The 21,476-nt window shown below is 36.7% G+C and overlaps 2 long non-coding RNA genes across 2 annotated transcripts; both read right to left on the bottom strand.

Moving 5' to 3' along the window:
- Positions 1 to 6,486: 6,486 nt before the first annotated feature.
- LOC127869530 (uncharacterized) lies at positions 6,487 to 9,380 on the bottom strand. The gene is made up of 3 exons (XR_008044659.1): positions 9,177 to 9,380; positions 7,548 to 7,859; positions 6,487 to 6,864 (listed from the first exon to the last, which is right to left on the bottom strand). It is a non-coding gene; the product is annotated as an uncharacterized LOC127869530 (long non-coding RNA).
- A 3,084-nt stretch (positions 9,381 to 12,464) lies between these two features.
- On the bottom strand, positions 12,465 to 18,732 carry LOC127869529 (uncharacterized). The gene is made up of 3 exons (XR_008044658.1): positions 17,688 to 18,732; positions 13,444 to 17,323; positions 12,465 to 13,316 (listed from the first exon to the last, which is right to left on the bottom strand). It is a non-coding gene; the product is annotated as an uncharacterized LOC127869529 (long non-coding RNA).
- Positions 18,733 to 21,476: the final 2,744 nt, after the last annotated feature.

Below are 21,476 nucleotides of genomic sequence, written 5' to 3'. Positions count from 1 at the left end.
AGCGTTACCGATTGCAAAAATCGCCATTGGCGTTTACAATTCCTGGCTGGCGATTAAAAATATGATTTTCATGAAATTGGCGATTGAAAAAAGACCCATGCTTTACAAATGCACACTCTAAATGCCTGTTTTCAGACCGTATAAAACGCCAAAAACATCGCTAAGATTACACAATCATTACCCTTACCGGAAAGGGCCCCAGGGGATGCGACGGCCTAGGTCAATAATCCACATGGCTAATGTCTTAAGTGGTCATGCTTTACACATGCGACCAGACTTTTCGAGTATTTGGGTTACTTGGAGATTACATGATGATAATCACTGAAGCGTGCCGTGTAATGGCCTATGCTCTAGATGTTTACGATTCAACGTCATCGAATCGACCAGTACGGAATTGTCATTTAATCAGATGGGCAGTTTAATGGCATTGACATAGCCACTTAACTAATTTCAAAATTTCAAAAGAAACAACGATTTTGATTGGCTAAAAAAGTAGATATGAGTAACTTCCCTTTACGGTAGCTATGCGACATGAAAGACCGATTCGAAAGCGAGTTGCAGATTCTGGGAAAAATGGATGCTGTGAACGAAAATGGAAAGTCAAAGCAACATAAATTAACACAATTCTTTAGAAAAGAAAGCGGACAGAATAAGCTAAGGAAATTACCAAATGTTAGGTTCGCAATCCGAAGACGTCTAAAATAGCGCAGACCTGAATGCAGAATCGGAAACATCTACCTGTCAAGTCTCACGGTTTCGCCGTGAGTCTCACGGTTTTTGACATGGAATGACGGTCTCATGCTGACTAAGTAATTTCTCACGCATTTCTTCAAAAACAAAAAAAAAATGAAAAAAAGTAGTGTTTGGATTACATTAAATGTTGTATAATTACTACCGAGACGGGAGGGCTGTGGTTTCTAACCTAAATACCACATGTACCGAAAACTGTTTTACGGTGGTAACAGGGATCATATTTTCCCGCACATCAATCGGTCCGGATATAAAAGTATCCGAAAATGTGTGTCCGAAATCATGACAAATTACGTTAAATATATTAAATAAGGTGGTAAAATACATGTACAAGTACAATTCCCATAGGCATTTTTTTAAACGGAACGAGTTTTCTCAATGGTTTTATCATTTGGTATTTCATTGTTGTTTCGTGTGCTGTTTTATCAGACTTTTTTCATCGTTGTCAATATTATTAATCTGTGAAAGTCTATACCCATGTTTTTAAATTGTTGTCGACACAATAATATCTTACACAACATGCACTGAACCAAACAAATGTATGTGCGTAGGTTGGCTACTGACAACACAAACCAAATAATTAAGAAATAATTTGTTGTCAAATAACCCACGTCCGATAGTTTAGATGCGCAGGGATTTAATCACCAGAGCAAGCATTTGAAACCACGAATCTAATTTTCCGGCCGTGAGTTATTCAACAACGAAGTACAAGAATTATTTCGATTCTAACACGGTTTTACTAAAGATTTATTCAATGTATTTTATTTTTCTTGTGCACTATTTTATGTGAAGTTCCGCCCATAAAAATAACTTTCGGCTGTTCTGTCTGTCGATCAGATCCGCGACTTTCATTCATAATTTTTATTACCGGATTATTACGCTGGTGGAAAATGTATCGGCATGTTTGGTTTAGTTACAGCGCGTGCATTCAGACGCGTCTTTTCGGGTGCGTCTTTAATCCGCTGTTCACAAGTTTTTGATTCTTGTCTAACGTGCAATAAACCGGTCCTGACCGGTTTAGAGACTGCAGTGAATGGTTTATCACACATAATCGAGATAGAATGTCATTAGGGTGTGTTAGCATGTCCACTGTGTAATCGATTTCATGACATGGGAATTTTAATAGCAAACAGAATCGGACCGACTGTTAGGGATTTTCAATCAGTCTTTCATGACCCAATCGGTCTAGGACCGACAAAACCGAAAAAAATATGATCCCTGGGTGGTAATGTATCATTATCACTACGCCACCGGTGTCTGTGTAAACAAAAAAATCTCCTGCAAAATGTCAGCAAGTGGCTCACCAGCGAAGAAAATTTTTCAAGCAAAAAAAGGGCTAATTTCAGACAAAATAGTCTTAATTTTGCTCAGGACATTTTCAGGTGGGGCATGCCCCCGACCCCCCTAGGTTTGGCGACTAAGTTTTTTTCCTTATAAGTTTTTTCCTTAGCGCCAACCTAGCATTGTGTGAATATGTTTTTGACACTGTGACCTTGGCCTTTGACCTATGACCTGAATATCAATAGGGGTCATCTGCCAGTCATGATCAATGTACCTATGAAGTTTCATGATTCTAGCCATAAGCGTTCTTGAGTTATCATCCGGAAACCATTTTACTATTTAGGGTCACCCCGACCTTGACCTTTGACCTAGTGACCTGCAAAATCAAAAGGGTCATCTGCGAGTCATGAGCAATCTACCTATCAAGTTTCATGATCCTAGGCCTGCGCGTTCTCGAGTTATCATCCGGAAACCATTTTACTATTTTGGGGTCACCGTGACCTTGACCTACTGACCTGAAAATCATTAGGGGTCATCTGCAAGTCATGATCAATCTACCTATAAAGTTTCATGATCCTAGGCCTAAGCGTTCTTGAGTGATCATCCGGAAACCATTTTACTATTTCAGGTCACCATGACCTTGACCTTTGACCTAAAAATCAATAGGGGTCATCTGCGAGTCATGATCAATGTACCTATGAAGTTTCATGATCCTAGGCCCAAGCGTTGAGTTATCATCCGGAAACCACCTGGTGTACGGACCGACAGACTGACCGACATGTGCAAAGCAATATACCCCCCTCTTCTTCGAAGGGGGGGGCATAAAAATAGCAATATATTGGAAATTCAATTTTGTCTAGAAGCCCGGATGACAAAACCCTGTTGTCGGATCAAAAAATTGATTTGCGTTTCGCAATTGTCTCCCGCAAATGTCTCCAGACTTCGCAATGATCAATACACAAATAAACATAAAATTCGAAGCGTTTGGATTGAGAAATGAACAAAATGGTGTTTTATTATTTGAAAAAGCAGCAATAATTAGCATTGTATCGATCTTAGTACCATCAGAATTTACTTTGTTTACCGTCAGGGTTCGACACTAAGGCACGTCCGACAGACATTGTCTAGTAAGATCGGTGGTCGGGCTAGTAAAACTGTGGGCTAGCTTGTCCGACTGGTCGTACATACAAAATCTATACTGATTCATATAACTATAACTAACCGAAAACCTTTTTCTCTTGATGTGTAAATAACAATTGTATCCATTATTTACATCAGAACAAAACTAGCGTATATAAATAAACGCGGAGCATTCACATGATTCATCGCTATTTATAGACGCGAAGGAGAGCTTCCCGCAGAAATAGCTTGTTTCCATTGGTTGTCATGAATATTAACCCTTTGCATGCTGGGAAATTTGTAGTCTGCTAAAATGTTGTCTGCTGAATTTTTAAAAATTAGCATTTTCAATTTTTTTCAAAGAATACTATCAGAATAGCAAACAGTTTGGATCCAGATGAGACGCCACGTTCTGTGGCGTCTCATCTGGATCCAAACTGTTTGTAAAGACCTTCAAAATTCCTTTCAGCACTGAAAGAGTTAATGATTTCTACAGTGTCATAGAACTTTACATCATGTTTTTACGACTTCTATCCAAATCGCTATCGTCGATGTAAACATTTTGGTGACCGCGTAGCAGACGAGAGAATGTAATTTAAAGAATGGCTTGTTCAAGGTTGGATTTTCGTCCGACAAATAAGTTAATAAAGAAGAATCAGACGGTAAAACTGACACAGATTATGATGGAAGAGGGCCTTGGAGCTGTGGTAGCATGGAGCACAGCGGTCAAGGGAGGCTAGAATTTGATAACGTTTAATAAATGTCACCTGCTGTACAGACATCATTTTGTTTAACTGGTGATAAACAGTGAAATTATAACAAACAATTTATGTTGTTAAATAGTTTTATATTATTTTTACTCTGTGCATCAAATAACTTTCTTGTGTTCACTATTAATTTTCTGATGAAACCTGATTAAACAGTTACACAACACAATTCTGTTTATTTTGCTATGTCATTAATGGTCTAGTAACATCAGATTCGGGCTAGTACATTTTAAGAGGAGCTGGTCGATGGTCTGGCTGTAAAAAAGTTTATGTCGAACCCTGACCGTGCAAATTTACAATGGAGTGCGCCGAATAATGTTTTGATATCGCAGGAGAGTAAGCGTATGTATTTTCAAGATTTTCAAGTTTTCGCAATGTGGAATTTCATTCCAAGGGTGGTTGAACCTCTGCCTAAAAACCTTAAACTAATGAAGAGAAGCTGAAGTACAGAGAAAATATGAAAAGGATAAGAGATAGTTTAGAAGATAGTAGTTTTCTTTTTATAAATGCACAATACATTGTGAATAGTCCGGAAAGTAAGCTGAACTTTATGTCAAATAACATTGTCGGACCACTTGAATCTTGGAGGACCAGTAAATTCTGAAAGCTGGTGGTCCTTTGGGTCAGTACGTAAAAAAGTTAGTGTCAAGCCCTGGTAGAACTCATCAAGGTGCATCTACATATGAAGTTTCAAAGTTGTAGGTGGAAGCACTTTCATTGTAGAGTAAAATGTCAAGGTTTTAGCATGACACAACACGACGAGCTGGCTATGACAAAACCTCGGGGGTTTTCTTCTCCGAAAACATCGAACTAATAAAAAACTACCACCGAGTAAAAATCTTACAACCTTAAGCTTGGATAAATTGGGTTATATTATAGAATTTACAAACAGGCCTTTTTCTGTCTATTCTGGGAAAAAGTACCTGGAAAAATTGGGATTTTACCAGTCCCGGTTTCTTCCGAATTGGGAAGAATTTTCATGGACAAAAGCATTGTTTGGGAAATTATTTTTTCTTTTTTTTTTCTTATTTTATGAAATGTTTTCATACATAGGTATTGCCTAAAAATGCTATTTAAGTATTAAACTCTTTTTTTACATGCAACAAGCAGCTGCAGCAACAGTCATTGTCCACTGCTAACGTAAGTATGAGTATGATAATAAAACACAGTCTTTGTTACGTTTGAAGTTCAAATGATATACATAGCTTGATATGTCATTAAGTATTTTTTATGAACATTCAGTCGAACGACCTGCATCCAACATATTGTTATTCAAAATTCAAGTTGCCAAATGTCTGAAGGCAACCATTATTTGAAACACAAAAGTATAGCTAAACATCATAAATGTATAGTATTGAAATGTTAAGAAGCTGCAAAGGGTAGTGACTCTGAATCTGGCAGTGGAAAATGAGTCATATTCTTGGTTAACCGTTGAGTAGACTGATTGGCGGTAGTATTTCCCCACAAAACATTCAGTTTTTGTGTGTCTTTCAGGTCATTTTTTGTATTTTACTTCAATAATACTTAGAATTATGCGACATTTTTTTAAACTGCGTCAGATTTCTGTATTTTTTTACCTTAACTTACTCTTCCGAACCACAGTAACGTTGCAAGTTAAACTAGTCCACATTTATTTACCTCAGGCCATTGATAACGATTCTCAAACAATTTACAGTAATTAATGCGTACACATTGTTATCAATTGTTGTATACATACCTGATAATTCTGAATAATCCAGCACTTCAATATTTAAAAGCTAATTCTGACCGAAAATGACCGTAATGTGTCTTAAGAAATGCATAGACACAAGCGTCCGTCATTGTTTGTCTGAAGTCTCAAGATCCCAAAATTGCATTATGGAACGCTCGATACTATGACATTTTACGCATTGGCATGTTAAACACGGTGCCCAAATTATTTAAAACACAGTATCTACTGAGAAACGCATTTTTCGGCTCCATTATTTCGGTTGGAAATTGGGAATTTTTGTTTAGATAATTGCGAAAAAAACATCCATATTTGGCATTGGGAATGGGTCCGACTATCGTACCTGTGAGATAGGCAGAAAAAGGCCTGACAAATGTCCAAGCTACAGTGCTTAAGTTCATTTTGAAATATTTCAAATTAATTTAGCTTTTTTCCAATAGCTTTCTCTGGATTAAACTATTTAAGATGTAAAACAAGTTTTAGTGTTGGAAGGGGAAGCTTGGTATTAGTTTATAGCCGTATGGATACATATGGCTGAATGTTACTGCTTCAATATGATTATCATAAAGTCTTTAAAGAAAGCTACAACAATCCATATTCCATTAAAATTTTCCTGTACATTTTTGCAAAGAAATATTCAACTTAGTCCTTTATAAAGGACACAGAGGGAAAGTTGAGAAAAAAAATCGGTTTAAAAATAATACAAGGCATTTCACATGAACAATTCTAGGGAACAGTTAAGCATTTGAAATGTTTGATTCCATTCATAAACCCATGTGGGACAGACAGACACAGTGATTCCAGTATACATTTAGCCCCAATCACTTGTGGTAGGGGAAAGCCATATAAAAAGATTCAGCTTTTAAATGGAGCAAATAATGGTTATAACATGTAATTAACCTTTAGTTTATGACGATTTATTGCAATTTCTCCCCAAAAGTGCTGGTCACATGGTATTTTTCCCCTTTTGAGAGGCTAAGGCTGTATCCCAGGTTTAATTGTTTGTTTGCCCTTTTTATTTCTTTAAACATATACAGGCAAATACATATAGTGCCAGCTGAAATTGAAATTAATAAACTTCTTTAAATGACTTAAGGTCAAGGCTATCTGTCAACAAGAAATACCTTTAGGTGGAATTGTATCCACACAAAATCCACCAAGATCTGCATTCTTTTTTATACTTTCCTCTGCCACCAAGTCTGGATTGGTTCTTTCGTCTTTTCTTCTTTTTGACCGCATCTGTTTATACATACAAGGAAAACCTTCACATTCCTTGGTAGATTTTGATACAAAGAGGAATCTTAAATAATGCATGAGCCACAGTGCAATCTCCAGGGATTTTCTTAAGAACTTTTCTTCCACTTGCACTGGGGGCAAGTCACTATGAACATCTACTTGCCCACAGCGAAAACAGGTTGTCCACTTTCACAATTATGCTTATTAAAATATACTTTAAAAGATAAACATAAGAATGCAATCTGTTTATTTTATATCATGTAATCAAGGACAGGTTTTATCTCCTTTGTGACCCGTCGAAAAATGGTCTTTTCCACTGGAATTTTTTTCCCCTCAGCCGGTAAATTTTTGCCTCAATTTTTGTTTAACCTTCAAATATATAAGTAAACCAGATCCAGTGTAGAAAATAATAAAAATATTGCATAGAACATTAACCAGCTTTCATACAACTTGTTAACAGTACCGGCCAACTTCAAGTGACCCACTTCATTCAGAGGTTGGGGAAGAATGACCCACAAATACAATGTCCCTGAACCAATCTCTCAGTTTAAATTCAGTAATTTGCAGAATAATTTTAAACTAAACATATAAATAAACTTAAACTAAAGATTATCACCACCAATATCAATGGGTAAACAGCAATAAATACGGCCTGGGGGCAAATACAATGCAATACAGTATATTACCTCGTGCACAAAAGAATCTGCTAGGCCCGTATTCACCAAACAATTCTTAGACTTAAGTCTAAGAATAAAGAAAATTGATTAGGTCGAGTCCGTCACGTCGAGTCCGTTAAGTCGGTCATGTCGGGTCCACTGTCCGCGTCGAAAAAGAGCATGGCTATCCCAGCAGGCATAGCATCCATCCGATTGGTCGCGAGCCCCATTGGCGGGTTTTCTTACAAAGTTGTCGTTCGTTTCTTTCAAAGTCCATTCGGAATGGGAATCAGACAACTCGCCCCAAAGAAATCTCACCCCAAGACAATTCGCCCCTGAAATCTGAACAAGCGTGAAATGTTAAACGACGTTTAATTTGACGGCATGCTTTCATTTTCTGTTCAAAGATTTTTTAATCAGACATATTGTATGATAGTTTGGTTTAAATATAGAAGAATAATTGAATGCTTTTGTGTTAGTTATGTTTTGTAAAAGTGTGAGTTGATGAAAATTAATTATGCCGACATGCTTTGATTGTCTGGACACAGATTTATGAGTAAGACATATGGTATCACAGTTTGGCGTGATAAAAGACTACATAAGGTTATTAACAAGCTTAACCAGACAACAATGCTCTTTTTAAAGTAATTGACCACTCGCCAGCTGTCAATCAAACTCACGTAATAATCAATCAGATTTCGTTTATTGCGGCCACATGGTCCGACAAACAAAGACTTACGGAGTAATGGAATAAGCGTTTTATGAAAACACAACTTAGTGGGCGGAGCGATTGCGTATTTGGCGACTGATCATTTAAGAGGGCTGTCTGTATATAAAGCGGGCAGTTTTCAGTGAATCATATGCCCCAGACCAGACCACGATACTAACCTGGCATATTACAAAAACACATAGGAATGCTGTCTTTGCTTTTATAACCAGAAACACTAACGTGTGCGCTCTCCCTAATACCAAATTTACTATCATCTCAAACTCAGCCCTCTCTTCTTTCATCAAATAAATGACCTATCAAAACTAGTCTGGCCCTTACAACACCACAGTCTCACAAGACACTTAACACAGCAATAAGAAAGAATTTACAAAGAAATTTTCTACCCCCAACGAACTAGTCATCGGCCCAATCAAACAAACATAGTCCCTTTCTTCTATCATCAAATACATGATCTTTCAAAAACTAGCCTGCCCTTCGCAATAACATTCAAACTATATACCAAATAGCAACAGAGAGAGCCCACGTTACCGTAAGATATGACACAAGACAGCAGAACTACACATGTATATAAGTACCGATACTAACACTATGTACTAATATGTCCTCCGCGAGAGACGTTAAACGGGGGTGCAGTGTATCGGTGCTATACACCGGGCACTTAAAAGAACCAGGGGCGCCTCTGGAATCGGGGCGTTTCCTGTATCCTGCTCGAACCCCCACTAACACCTCTCATGGGGCGGAGAGCACAATAACCACACTTGGGTAAATGAAAGCTAGAATACGGGACATAAACTATAATACTATGAGTTTTACAAATTAATATAAAACATAAATAAATCATATGATATAACAACGGCATTTTGAGATCATTTATTTACTTTACCTATCCAATTATAATAGCAAATATAACATAACTACAAAATAAATACATCCCAGCTTGATACATGGTCTGGATGTTTGGCAGGTGGGTGGGAAAGAACGATGGTGACTCCGGGTGGGGCTTTGGGGGGCTCCATGGTTGGTTCTTGACTGATCTGTTGTCGCGCGCAGCGAGAGGGTGGATGAGGGTGCTTGTCTCGAGGGTCTTCAGCGGTTGGGTGCTAGGGCCGGGGCCGTATGCGGGCGCGGGGGGGGGGGGGGGGGGCTCGGGCTCGCTCGGCGTGGGTGCGCTTGTGCGGGGGCGGCGTGTTCTGCGATCTGGGAACTGCAACGATATACAGCCCTTCACGACTGACCGACGACCGTAAATAACCGACAGACATCTCCTCTTCCGCTCCAGACAAATGCACAACAATCACATACCACATACTATACACAACCATACACAGATCAACATCAAGGGACCCGGAACACATGGGCGTGGCACTCTCATACACATCACCCGTTATGAGTGGGGGGTTGTGAGAGCGTTATGTGTGTGTATTCCGGGTCTTACTTACCGAGTGGTGTTGGTATGTGGGTCGCGTTGAGTGTCTTGTACATAAGTAGTGTGCGGGACACTCGGCGGGATCCGCACCTCATCACCACCTTACGGTAAATAACACATTAAGGTCTCATTGGCCAACGTGCACGAAACTCTCTTTAAAATTAAATTATTTGGCGAATACCCGGGAAGCCGGGGTAAATTTGACCTACTTTGGCTCTAAATTAATCTTTTTCCCCTGAGAGGTCACAGGGGCAGGTCGGGCTACCATAACCTCGTGAAGAGGCCAGTAGGACCTGTAAATAAACTCTGAAACACACACAGTGAATCATAAATTGAACTAATTTATATAAATATTTCAAACATTTGTGCTTCTTAAATGTAGGATACAATAATTTTACTGTGAGAGTAAGTGAGTTTTGTGTTTCTGCAATGGCAGAAGTGGTAAAGTGCATACATTGTGGAAAGACAGTTGGGCAGAGGCAACGTGCTGTTTCTTGCGATGCCTGCGAGCGATGGCAACACTTAGGTTGTGATTCTGGTAAGTGAACTTATAATATAATTATTTGTTATGACTTACATTTTTCAGGTCAGGCATATAATGTTTTCCCATAACTTATGAATCTAAATCATTTGATACTTGCATATTATCGGGTAATCAACCAATGTCCGTTAATCCGTTGACACATAACAGATACCTGATAACGATAATAAAACATGTCATATAAATGTGGGAAGTCGCTTGACCGTTACCTTTGCGTTATATCATATGGGTAATGTACACCGCTGCTACACCCGATAATTAATTAAGCATTGTTGAAATCCAACATAAAGTGCTGATTACATAGGATTTAAAACAATATGTTTGTACTTTTACCTGAAATAATGAAATATGAATGAATATTATAATATTATGTGCATTTTATATTTATGATAAGAATTTACATCTTAACGTTTTATCTAATTTATACATAGTAAATAATCGTGATTATTTTTAACTAGCTTAACGCCCTTAACAATATTATTTCAGATATAAATTTTTACGTTTCGCACGTCGATTTTGGTATTTTCTTTACGAGTGAAACAATATAGCCAATACAAAATATCCTATTGATTACTCAAACACACTCTTTTACTATATAACATCGTGCATTTTTAACCATGGAATATTTTTAATATGTTATATAAGACTACTTGCTATACTGTCAGTGCGGAAATTGACCTTATTTCTTTATATCCACCTTCACATTTTATTAGCGCCGTCTTTAATTAGGCTATCTCTAATAAAGAACAGATAACTGTGAAATTAATAACAATGTGCAACGGTGATGTGGATACATCCTCGTTTTTAATTTTACATGTACACAACAATTTAGCCATAAATGAAATCAATTATTTTGGCAGTAAATCCATTTTTCCAGTACAGTAGCCAGGTGCCTGTGTATTTAGCTGATAAGATATATTCACCACAGCAGGTTGCTAATACACAGTGTAGACTTCCCCTGTTTTATTATTGTATTTGTTATTTACCTGATTGGATTAAATGAGTCGCGTTCTGGGAATAATGGGCATAATGCATGTGCGTAAAGTGTCGACCCTAAATTGGATTTTTGCTAAAAAGACACTTCATTTAAACGAAAAATGTCATAAAAGCGGAAAGTGCCGTCCCTGATAATTCGTGCGGATTGTACAGGCTAATCTGGGACGACACTTTAAGCACATGCATTATGCACAGTTTTCTCAGAACACGACTCAAATAAAGTATATTCATTCGGGTCTGCTAGCGTTATGTTAAGGGTCATTTTATTTGAAAAGCTGGGTTTCTGTCATAATTTCCATCGTTTTGCTTGTATACACAATTTGATGAATTTATTGGCGCGATGGAGTATAAAACATGCTGACAGAATAGTATCAGTTTTTAATTATGTGTAATTTAATTCGCATCTTTCGCTTAACTCGAAGTTCAATGTCACGCGCACTTCACAAACATCACGTTTCATTGTATTTATTTTTATAAATTATGTACAAATATTAAATGTTATATACATAATTATGTTTTGTTTATTTACGTAACTAGAAAGAAATAATAAAACATTGCTATATATAAAGCGCTTTACTTTTGCAAAATTCTACAATAAATAAAGACATATCGTATTTTATTAAGTGCACGTGCTTGACATTATAAAATATTAGTATTTTATTGTAAAACAATCGAAATTTGACCTGAGATTTGATGCAAGTCACAATTTATTTAGCGGCCGGTATTCTGCTCTCGGCCGCTGATGGTGTATTGTAGTTTATACAATTATGATAAGAAACTGTAGCAGGCAACAGGCATCAGGTTGATAAGAAGAACTGATGTATTTATTGAACGCGAATAACATCAACAACTAATAATGTTTTGAAATTATAAATTTGCCCATAATAATTGTATAACATTATTCATCAAGCGCAAAGTGCATTAAACGCTCGCCCGCTGTTGGGTATTTTATATTTAGTAACACCTTAATACCATCATTTTTAAACGGAGAACTCTTTTTGTTAAGTGTACGTGCTTGAAGTAATGTTGCTCTTATTTATATAAGACTACTTGCTATACAGCCAGTGTCATGCGAAAATAGATCTTATTTCAGTAAATAACATTACTTCGGCATTGTAAAATTGCGTATTGTATGATTATAATATATAGACATTTATTTAATGTACTGATATCTAAATCAACTTATGATTTTACCGGTATTATGGCATTGAACGCGTGTATAAAAGGCACATATACTATTCTTATTAAATCATATTAATACTTATACTAATTTAAGTCATCACATAATCAGATTGCGCACTGCGTGTAATCAGATTATCACCTTAAAACGATTCCGATGGATTATTAAATCGAGCTTACTATTCAAATCAGTGATTCCTTGTGGTACAATCAAGCATGGGATAATGGCAGACATACCCATGGCACAGTTCATGATTTATTTTATGTAGCTCACAGCCGAGGATCGAACCAATGGTATCTGATATTTTGAAGCGGATATGTTGCCACTAGGCTATACGAGGTTTCAAGAATGAACATGGGTCAGTTACTCTATCGGTATAGAATCTGACGGTGTTTACAACATGATACAGAAGCATAAATATTACGTATCTGAACATCATTCTTTCATGTTAGTTTGAAAAAGTATGTGTATTTCTAGGTCTTTGATGTGCTGATTTAATTTTATTTGTTTACCTTACAGACTCTGGAAAATGGCCCTGAAGCAGATGAGACGAATTCCACACCAGAAACTGAGGAAATGTCAGATAACCGTTCACCAGACTTGAGTTTCGAGAACGAGGCAGATGGTTTGTTGGTTGAAAGCAGTGCATCACTACTAGACGTATCTCTAAGAGTGAGTTGTTTTATCGTTATACAAAATGTTGTTGAATAAAGATAATTTGAAACAAGATGCGTTTGTGAAACACAATGTCCCCCTAAATAATGTTTGACCTTGAAGGATGACCTTGACCCTTCACCACTCAAAATGTGCAGCTCCATGAGATACACATGCATTTCAAATATAAAATTGCTAGCTTCAATATTGCAGAAGTGACATTACATGAGCAATTTTGACCCATATATTTGACCTTTAAGGATGACCTTGACCTTTCACCACTCAAAATGTGCAGCTCCATGAGATACACGTGCATGCCAAATATCAAGTTGCTATCTTTAATATTGCAAGTGTATTCATAAAATAAGCGATTTGGGCCACATATATTTGACCTCTGACCTTGAAGGATGACCTTGACCTTTCACCACTCAAATTGTGCAGCTCCATGAGATACACATGCATGCCAAATATCAAGTTGCTATCTTCAATATTTCAAAAGTATTAATAAAATAAGCGATTTGGGACAAATATGTTTTACCTCTGACCTTGAAGGATGACCTTGACTTTGACCTTTCACCACTCAAAATGTGCAGCTCCATGAGATACACATGCATGCCAAATATCGAGTTGCTATCTTCAATATTGCAAAAGTATTCATAAAATGAGCAATTTAGGCCACATATATTTGACCTCTGACCTTTCACCACTCAAAATGTGCAGCTCCATGAGATACTCATGCATGCCAAATATCAAGTTGCTATATTCAATATAGCAAAAGTTATTGCAAAATGTTTAAGTTGGCGCAAACCAACCAACCAACAGACCAACCAACAGACAGGGCAAAAACAATATGTCCCCCACTTCTATAGTGGGGGACATAAAAAAATATTTGTAGTTCAAGGTCGCGGTGTTGTAGTGGATGAGATATCCGCCTAGCGATCGGGTGTTAGTGGGTTCACTCCTTACTTGGGAAGCATTCTAATTATCTCCTCCATGGACACCAAGTACTGGTTCTTCCCAGGAAACCGACTCGATAATGTCCATGTCTGCCTACCATGCTCGAAAGGGCACTTGGCAGTATAAATAGATAGTTGTTTTTCATGCTCTTCCCATTTTTAAAGAAAAAAACTGAAGAAGTTATCAGTTTGGTGATGCCTTAGTAAAATACAGAAAGACCTATAATCTTTACTTCAAACTGCATTTACTTTGCTTGTAAAAATGTATTTATTTATTTCAGCTCCATGACTATGGAAGGTTTACACCAGTACCCGCCATAATCCGTCATCAGTGTGAACAAGTGCAACCGGAGCTGATTTCTGTGGTTACTCAAACCGACGATACGAGAGTTCCCAGAAGTATATCAACCCAGACTTCTACTGAAACGTCGACAGTTGGGATACAAGTGGATCGGCCTAGCTTCACCTTTGAGGATATAAGGGATGATGACGATAAGGTGTTGTTCTACACTGGTATCCCAACTGCTGGAACTTTTGAGTGTTTATTTGATGAGGTCAGTGTTGGAATGAAAGCAGGGTTAGCACGAAAAACCTGTCCCCGGAAAATAAAGTGTGTTTATAAACTGAAAATAGTCATGCTAATATAAACTGGAAAAGTGGCTCCTTAAAACTAGTACAAATTAAGTTTGATAAGAAGCTGAACAAGTGAACTTTGTGAGAAATTCAGTATACAATTTAACTAGAAGTGTTTGACCATTGCATGTATGTATAAGTAATATACTATGTAATTATGTGAATAATACTTAATTTCACATTTTACAGTCAGCTTTCATTTGTGAAAATAAAATTGTTACTGATTATTATTTTCTTGTCTCATATTCCATACAAACATTTTCAGGCAAAAAAAGAAAATTGTGTTTCTGCGTTTGTGTGTTTGTGCCAATATATTTATACATGTTTTCTTGCTTGAAAGCAGTTTTGTAAGACCAAACAAATTATAAGACTGAAATTCTGATAAATATTGTACTGGATTCAAGTTTACATACATTAATTGACACAGAGCGTTGAAAACACAGATTTCTTTTGTATACCTAAGTAAATGTTTGTCTTTAAGGTTTAGTACTGCTACTGAAGACTTAATCAACAGTTAATTTATAATTGGGAGCAATAAACCCGTCAAGAATTTTTATGCCCCCGAAGGAGGGCATATAGTGATCAGACTGTCTGTCGGTCTGTCCGTCCGTCACACTTTGCGTTTAGGTTTCGAAAAATCCTCATAACTGCTATGTCGCTTTGGATAGCAATTTCATATTTGGCATGCATGTGTATATGGACAAAGCTTTTCCATACGCACACAAATTTTGACCCCTGTGACCTTGACCTTAAACTAAGGGTCCGCGTTTAGGTTTCGAATATGCATTTAGGTTTCGAAAAAAGCTCATAACTTCTATGTCGCTATAGTGATCGGACTGTCTGTCGGTCTGTCCGTCACACTTTGCGTTTAGGTTTCGAAAAATGCTCATAACTTCTATGTCGCTTCAGATAGCATTTTCATATTTGGCATGCATGTGTATATGGTCAAGGCCTTTCCATATGCACACAAACTTTGACCCCTGTGACCTTGACCTTAAACTTAGGGTCCGTGTTTAGGTTTCGAAATATGCATTTAGGTTTGGGAAAATGCTCATAACTTCTATCAAGCGTATATAGGGGGCATAAGTCATCCTATGGTGACAGCTCTTGTTTAAAACCAAGATTTCTGATACAAGTAGCAACACCTGCAGAGTACTTGTCAGATGTAAAGCAGAAGTCATACCAGCAAAGCTTCCAAGGTGTCTATTAACTCAATGGGGTTCTGAAATGATCTATACTTGGACAAAAAGCATTGTGCACAGATTTTTAATAAGATGCAGCTGTTGATACCTCTGTGTTGATTTTCTTAATTTGGTTCATGCTTGCCACTCATTAATTTCATATCATTTTAACATTTTGAAACAGATTATTATCGTAAACCCTTCGGTTTTTCTCCAAACACAGGTAAGGTAATAAGTGATGGATAATAACATAGCAAAAGTTCTTTTTATGATTTATCATTTTAAGAGCAAATCAATTTAGCGGAATAACAATTGACAATCACGTTGTGATGGTATTAATGAACCGTACACAAATCGTTGAAAAGCATTCTACATGTACTACTGTAAAATTCATAATATGAACAGTTGATAAATATTTATACATTCATACACTTTTATGTACAATATTTATATGCTTTGTAGAGCTAAATGACTATTGAAACATAAAAAAGGAGGGACCTCAATGATGTCCTGTACTGTTGTTACTTAAATTATTTTCTGATCTGGCGTTAACTTTTGTTATTTAACCCTATTCCACTTGGAAGCACAGTGAAAACAGCATAAAACCAGAACAGCATGCTAGTAACTCGCAGTCTGTTCAGGTTTTATACTGTTTGCTGCTCATCAGTATTTAAGGGTTGGAAATGAAGCCTTTAAAACTTAAATTTAGTAATAAAGGTACTTTATTACATTTAACTTTTTAAGGAACTACAAAAGCTTGAAAATACATATTTAAGAAGTAAAGGGTTAATCTCTAGAGAAAAGTGAGACATCAAAATTATAAAAACATATTCTAGGAGCAAGGGTAAGCTTGCGAGAAATTCACAATTGTGATCTTAAATTCATATTTGTTACTATTCTTTAAAGATTGCACTCAATTTCTTTTAAATCTTTCAGTCTCTTGTTTCAGTAAAATTACTTCACCAAAATTGGATGCAGTTACACGTAATTTTCTTTCATCTTCCCAAAGTACGTTCTTTCCCTGACCTCTGGTTAATTTTTCAATACTTTGGCATTCAAGTTCATCCATTTGTAGCATATCCATCATTTTCGACATTTTATCCTTCACAGTTTCACTATTCAGATCTACGCTATCACTAAAGTTATATCCAATTTCTATAAACTTTGGTAATTTCACCTCTTCCTTCTCTTCTACAAAGTTCAAAAGCCATCCAGCTGTTGGGTTGCATATTTTCGAGTTTTGAACGGAAACTGTTCTCATTTACAGAAATCGCAAGAAGTTCTTTTCTGGTGTTATTTTCGACTGGCTCTAATTTTGACTCAAAGGTATGTTTCCGAAATGTAAATTCGCTAGACTTTTTAGGCGTTCGCTTTCTTTTCCGGGGATTATTAAATCTGTCCCACACGCATTTTTTTGAGGTTGATCTTAGAGTGCCGTCCTTCTTTTTAGCAGTGAGATCAGAAAGGGCATACATAAATGCACCAATATGGATACATGCTTCTCCGCTCCTGAAAATATATAAACATAATAATTAGACATACTTTCAAACTGCACTTTTTTTTTTGCTCGAGCATCTAAATTTTGATGAAAATTTCCCAGAAACTGGTCCATCCCGAGAATAGCTTGTGACCAGTATATAGATCTATGAAAATGATTGGTATAATGCCGATTCGGGGATCGTAACTACTAGTTCTTCTTGAATGCTCTGAGGGTTTATGAGTACATTCGTACACCTCACAACCCAGAGGGTAAATATAGCTGGGAGTTGGATTATTGCAACTAGGATTGTAACAGAGGCATGTCTCTTGATAAATTATTTATAACCTCGTTTCAATATTGCAAGAACTTATATGAAAAACTGTGTACACTCACCCGGCTGTGCAATTACATTCCGCTGAATGAACCTGTCCAGTGACCTTTGACAGACAGAGCCACACACTGTGATCTGGGTTTTCTTTCACATTTGCACTCGGTAGTGATGGTAATACTTTGCATTTAACAAAACAATGTTCCCATTTGTCACTTATGTCATGGTACAAAATACTGTGTTTATGTCTGTAAACATAATACAATTTTTTGATCTCAATTGTTTTTGTGTGTTCATTTTCAGCACAAAATAATTGTAGATGTCACTATCTATTAATGTAGGAAAGTCCATTAAGTCACTACTCAACGTTTTTAATACATCTGGATGTGGCAGCTTTTCACCGAGTGGCGTAAAAAGTTTTTCTGTTTTCCTTTTTTCATAATTTACTTCCGCATTCCTGTGCAGCTGTCGATCATTTAATCCTAGCTTTTGTACGCCTTTTGTCCTCAAGACAAGTTCATTCTTATTCCCTGACACATAATGATTATGAAATCGTAAATAATCCTTCAATTGTGCAACACTTAATTTGTCAATTTCGATGTCAGACAGATAACGATCGTTTTCTTTCTCATTCGACGCCATTGTTACTGGAAATCAATACTACCCAGCGATTCAATCGCACATTCTCGGCCCTTTCCGTCAAACATCGGATAAGTATTATGATAATCTGCGAGGGGTACCGAATGCCAGCGATTGAGAACCTCCAATTCCGGAGAATACTCAGGGGAGATATGCGACTTTCCGAAAAGGGCTCAGTGGCCTCCCTTATTCTAGAAGATGCCCAAGGGAAGTAACTGCCGTGAGGAGTTTGATCTAAAGTTTGCGAATGGGAGATATAGGCCCGACAATTCGAGTAAAATTACATACGCAAATTTGAATTAAAAAATAGTCATGAGGATGTTAAGCAGCCTTTTATTAAGTGGGTCTTCAACTGTCGGGTCCAAGTGCCCGATAATCGACTTTGGGACCCGACAATCGACTAAAGACCCAACAATACGGCGGTAAAATGGACGTTTGACCCACCATTTTACCCAATCTGAAACTATATATATATATATATATATATATATATATATATATATATATATATATATATATGCTGGTATCCGTGATATGAAATATGACATATATGTATATTTATCTTGTTATTGGTTTCCAATTAAAATCAATGCAATGAAAAATACAAATATTAACGATCAATGTCTTATTAAAGAACTGTGAAATAACCAACTACATATACTAATATAATTTTAAGACAAACCACTAATAAGAAAATCATAATACAACGTGTTTCGTTGTTACCGCTAAAAGGGACATTATACGATCTTAACTGCATTTTTACCTTTAACAGAAAGTGCCAGACCAACAAGAAGTCATTTAAGTACATAAAGTAGGCATGTATTGGCAACTAGGCATGTAAAGGGCTAGTTTACACGCACCTAATGTTTGCTTCTATAAATTCATTTAGTTGTTGGGAAATAATTCTTAGTTACCTCCCTTTCACACCGTCTCCGTGGACAAAAAGTTTTCCTCGGCAACGGTTTCGATTTCGACAAGATGGCCACCGAGGTCTCTGCAAACCATCTGCAGATAGATTTTCCTTGCTAACAACAACATTGATTGCCATATGTCCTAATTATTTTTTGAAACTTAAAAAAAGCTCTTACATATGCATATTTATACAATTAAAAACGATAATCCACCGAATCCAACAAATATCCTCTATATAATGGACAAACAAATAGCATTCTCAATGATATGACATTTGTAATTACTAAACATGTTGTGTCATGTGAATCTAATACCTTATTGAAATATAATATTTGATAATTGAACACAAAAATGCTGACATGACAAACTTTCAATCCATGATGTCTTGTTATTGTCAGCCTGAATTCCGATTGGTCTCTATTAAATTATATTATTTAACTGTTAATTGATCTACACCACAGTCACATTTCTGCATAGAAAGAACAAAACAATAAATCTTACCAATACATTTTTATTCATGGATAAAGAAAATAAGCAAAACATAATCTTCTTTCTTGTCAATATCAATTGCTGCCTCAGAGTCTTTTGCTTTGGCAGACACTTGGCTGAAATAATTCGCGTTCAGATTTATCCTGAACGCGAATTATTTCAGCTGTCTTCATTCATGACCAACAAGTTCTCAACTCTCATTTCAACCGTCTCCATCCAAAATAACTTCTTTTTGCGTTTAGTAACGGAAGGAGAGTGTCGGCCAAACAGCAATCGGTAGCCTTCCACACCGGTCTACACGTCGTTTTCCAGTGTTTGTTTTTGTTTCGATTCACAACTAGCATTGTTTTTGTTAGTCCAAATAATTAGACGTAAATCGACCTCATATTTATAGGAGTATGTTTTATGTGCGATGTTTGCCTTAGCTGACAGAACGCGCGAAAATTACGTCATGCAATTTTTCAGACTGTGTCACTATTTATTTCGGTTACAAAATACGTATATTTAAGTAGTCGTATTTTATGTATGTGCATTTACGATTTCGTTGATGAAACGGAGTTTATGTAAAATCGTAAACGACTACATTAATCTCGATACATAATATACGATCGTATAAAAATACGTAATTATTGATGAAACGGCCCCCTGATACCGATATCACGCGATATTCAACTTATGTTGAATGATATTGTACAGCAGTGACGAGATGCAGCTAATGTCTACTGAACGAGTATTTATGATTTTAGAAAGCTATTTAAAGAAAAAGTATGTGTGTTAGTATAGAATTAGTAAGTATTTGACACGATTGCTATTTGTAGAATGAGTTGGTCGATGACAATTTTACCGTTTATAATGATTATAAATACGTATTGAGACAAATGGAAAATAAAAAATGAATGTTTAAATGGCAATATTGCTTAACATATCACTAATCGACGATACATACATTATTCATATAATACATATGTCTGTGATAAGATCTAATTGTGTAGTATGACCTCTTTTAATACAGTAGCTCTAAGGACGCGGTAATAACAGTTTATCGATGACAATAATAATGGATCCTTACTCCAATAACTCAGTGTCGTGACCGAAATGGAGTCGTGTTCTGAGAAAACTGGGCATAATGCATGTGCGTAAAGTGTCGTCCCAGATTAGCCTGTGCAGTCCGCACAGGCTAATCAGGGACGATACTTTCCGCTTTTATGGTATTTTTAGTTTCAAGGAAGTCCCTCCTTACCGAAAATCAAGTTTAGGCGGAAAGTGTCGTCCCAGATTAGCCTGTGCGGACTGCACAGGCTAATCTGGGATGACACTTTACGCACATGCATCAAGCCCAGTTTTTTCAGAACAAGGCTCAAAGGTAGCAAGAATCCTTGATTCTCGTCCATCCACTGGGACAGCCGTCAACTGGCAACCAGAAAGGAAACACTTTACCAGTTACAAAACAAAGTTAGCTCCATCTGTTTGCTTTATCTAAGATGAACTTTAAACTTTGTTTTGTCACCTAAATCATTCATTTATTGACAAGTCGTTACTGGTTATTTAAATACAAAGGTGCAACTCCAGTTGTTAAAAAAATTCTGATCTCGTGTCAGCACACGAATGGTATTTGAATAACTGCCGTCAGAAACAAATACTATTTAAATTAAACACAAACAGTGGTCAACTTTTCGGAAGGTAAATTTAAATGGTTTCGTTTGCCATATGTTGCGGCTGGTATATGCGACAGGAAATGCTTTTTTTAATTAAATGGGACATTTGACATTTGACAATGTAATTTGATTCTGCCTGAAATGCGTTATACGCATGTT

The sequence above is a fragment of the Dreissena polymorpha genome, chromosome 2 (genome assembly GCF_020536995.1).
Source record: "Dreissena polymorpha isolate Duluth1 chromosome 2, UMN_Dpol_1.0, whole genome shotgun sequence".
In the NCBI taxonomy this organism is placed as follows: Eukaryota; Metazoa; Mollusca; class Bivalvia; order Myida; family Dreissenidae; genus Dreissena; species Dreissena polymorpha.
The sequence above is the reverse complement of the archived record's forward strand: the minus strand, read 5'-3'. Positions and strand labels throughout refer to the sequence as shown.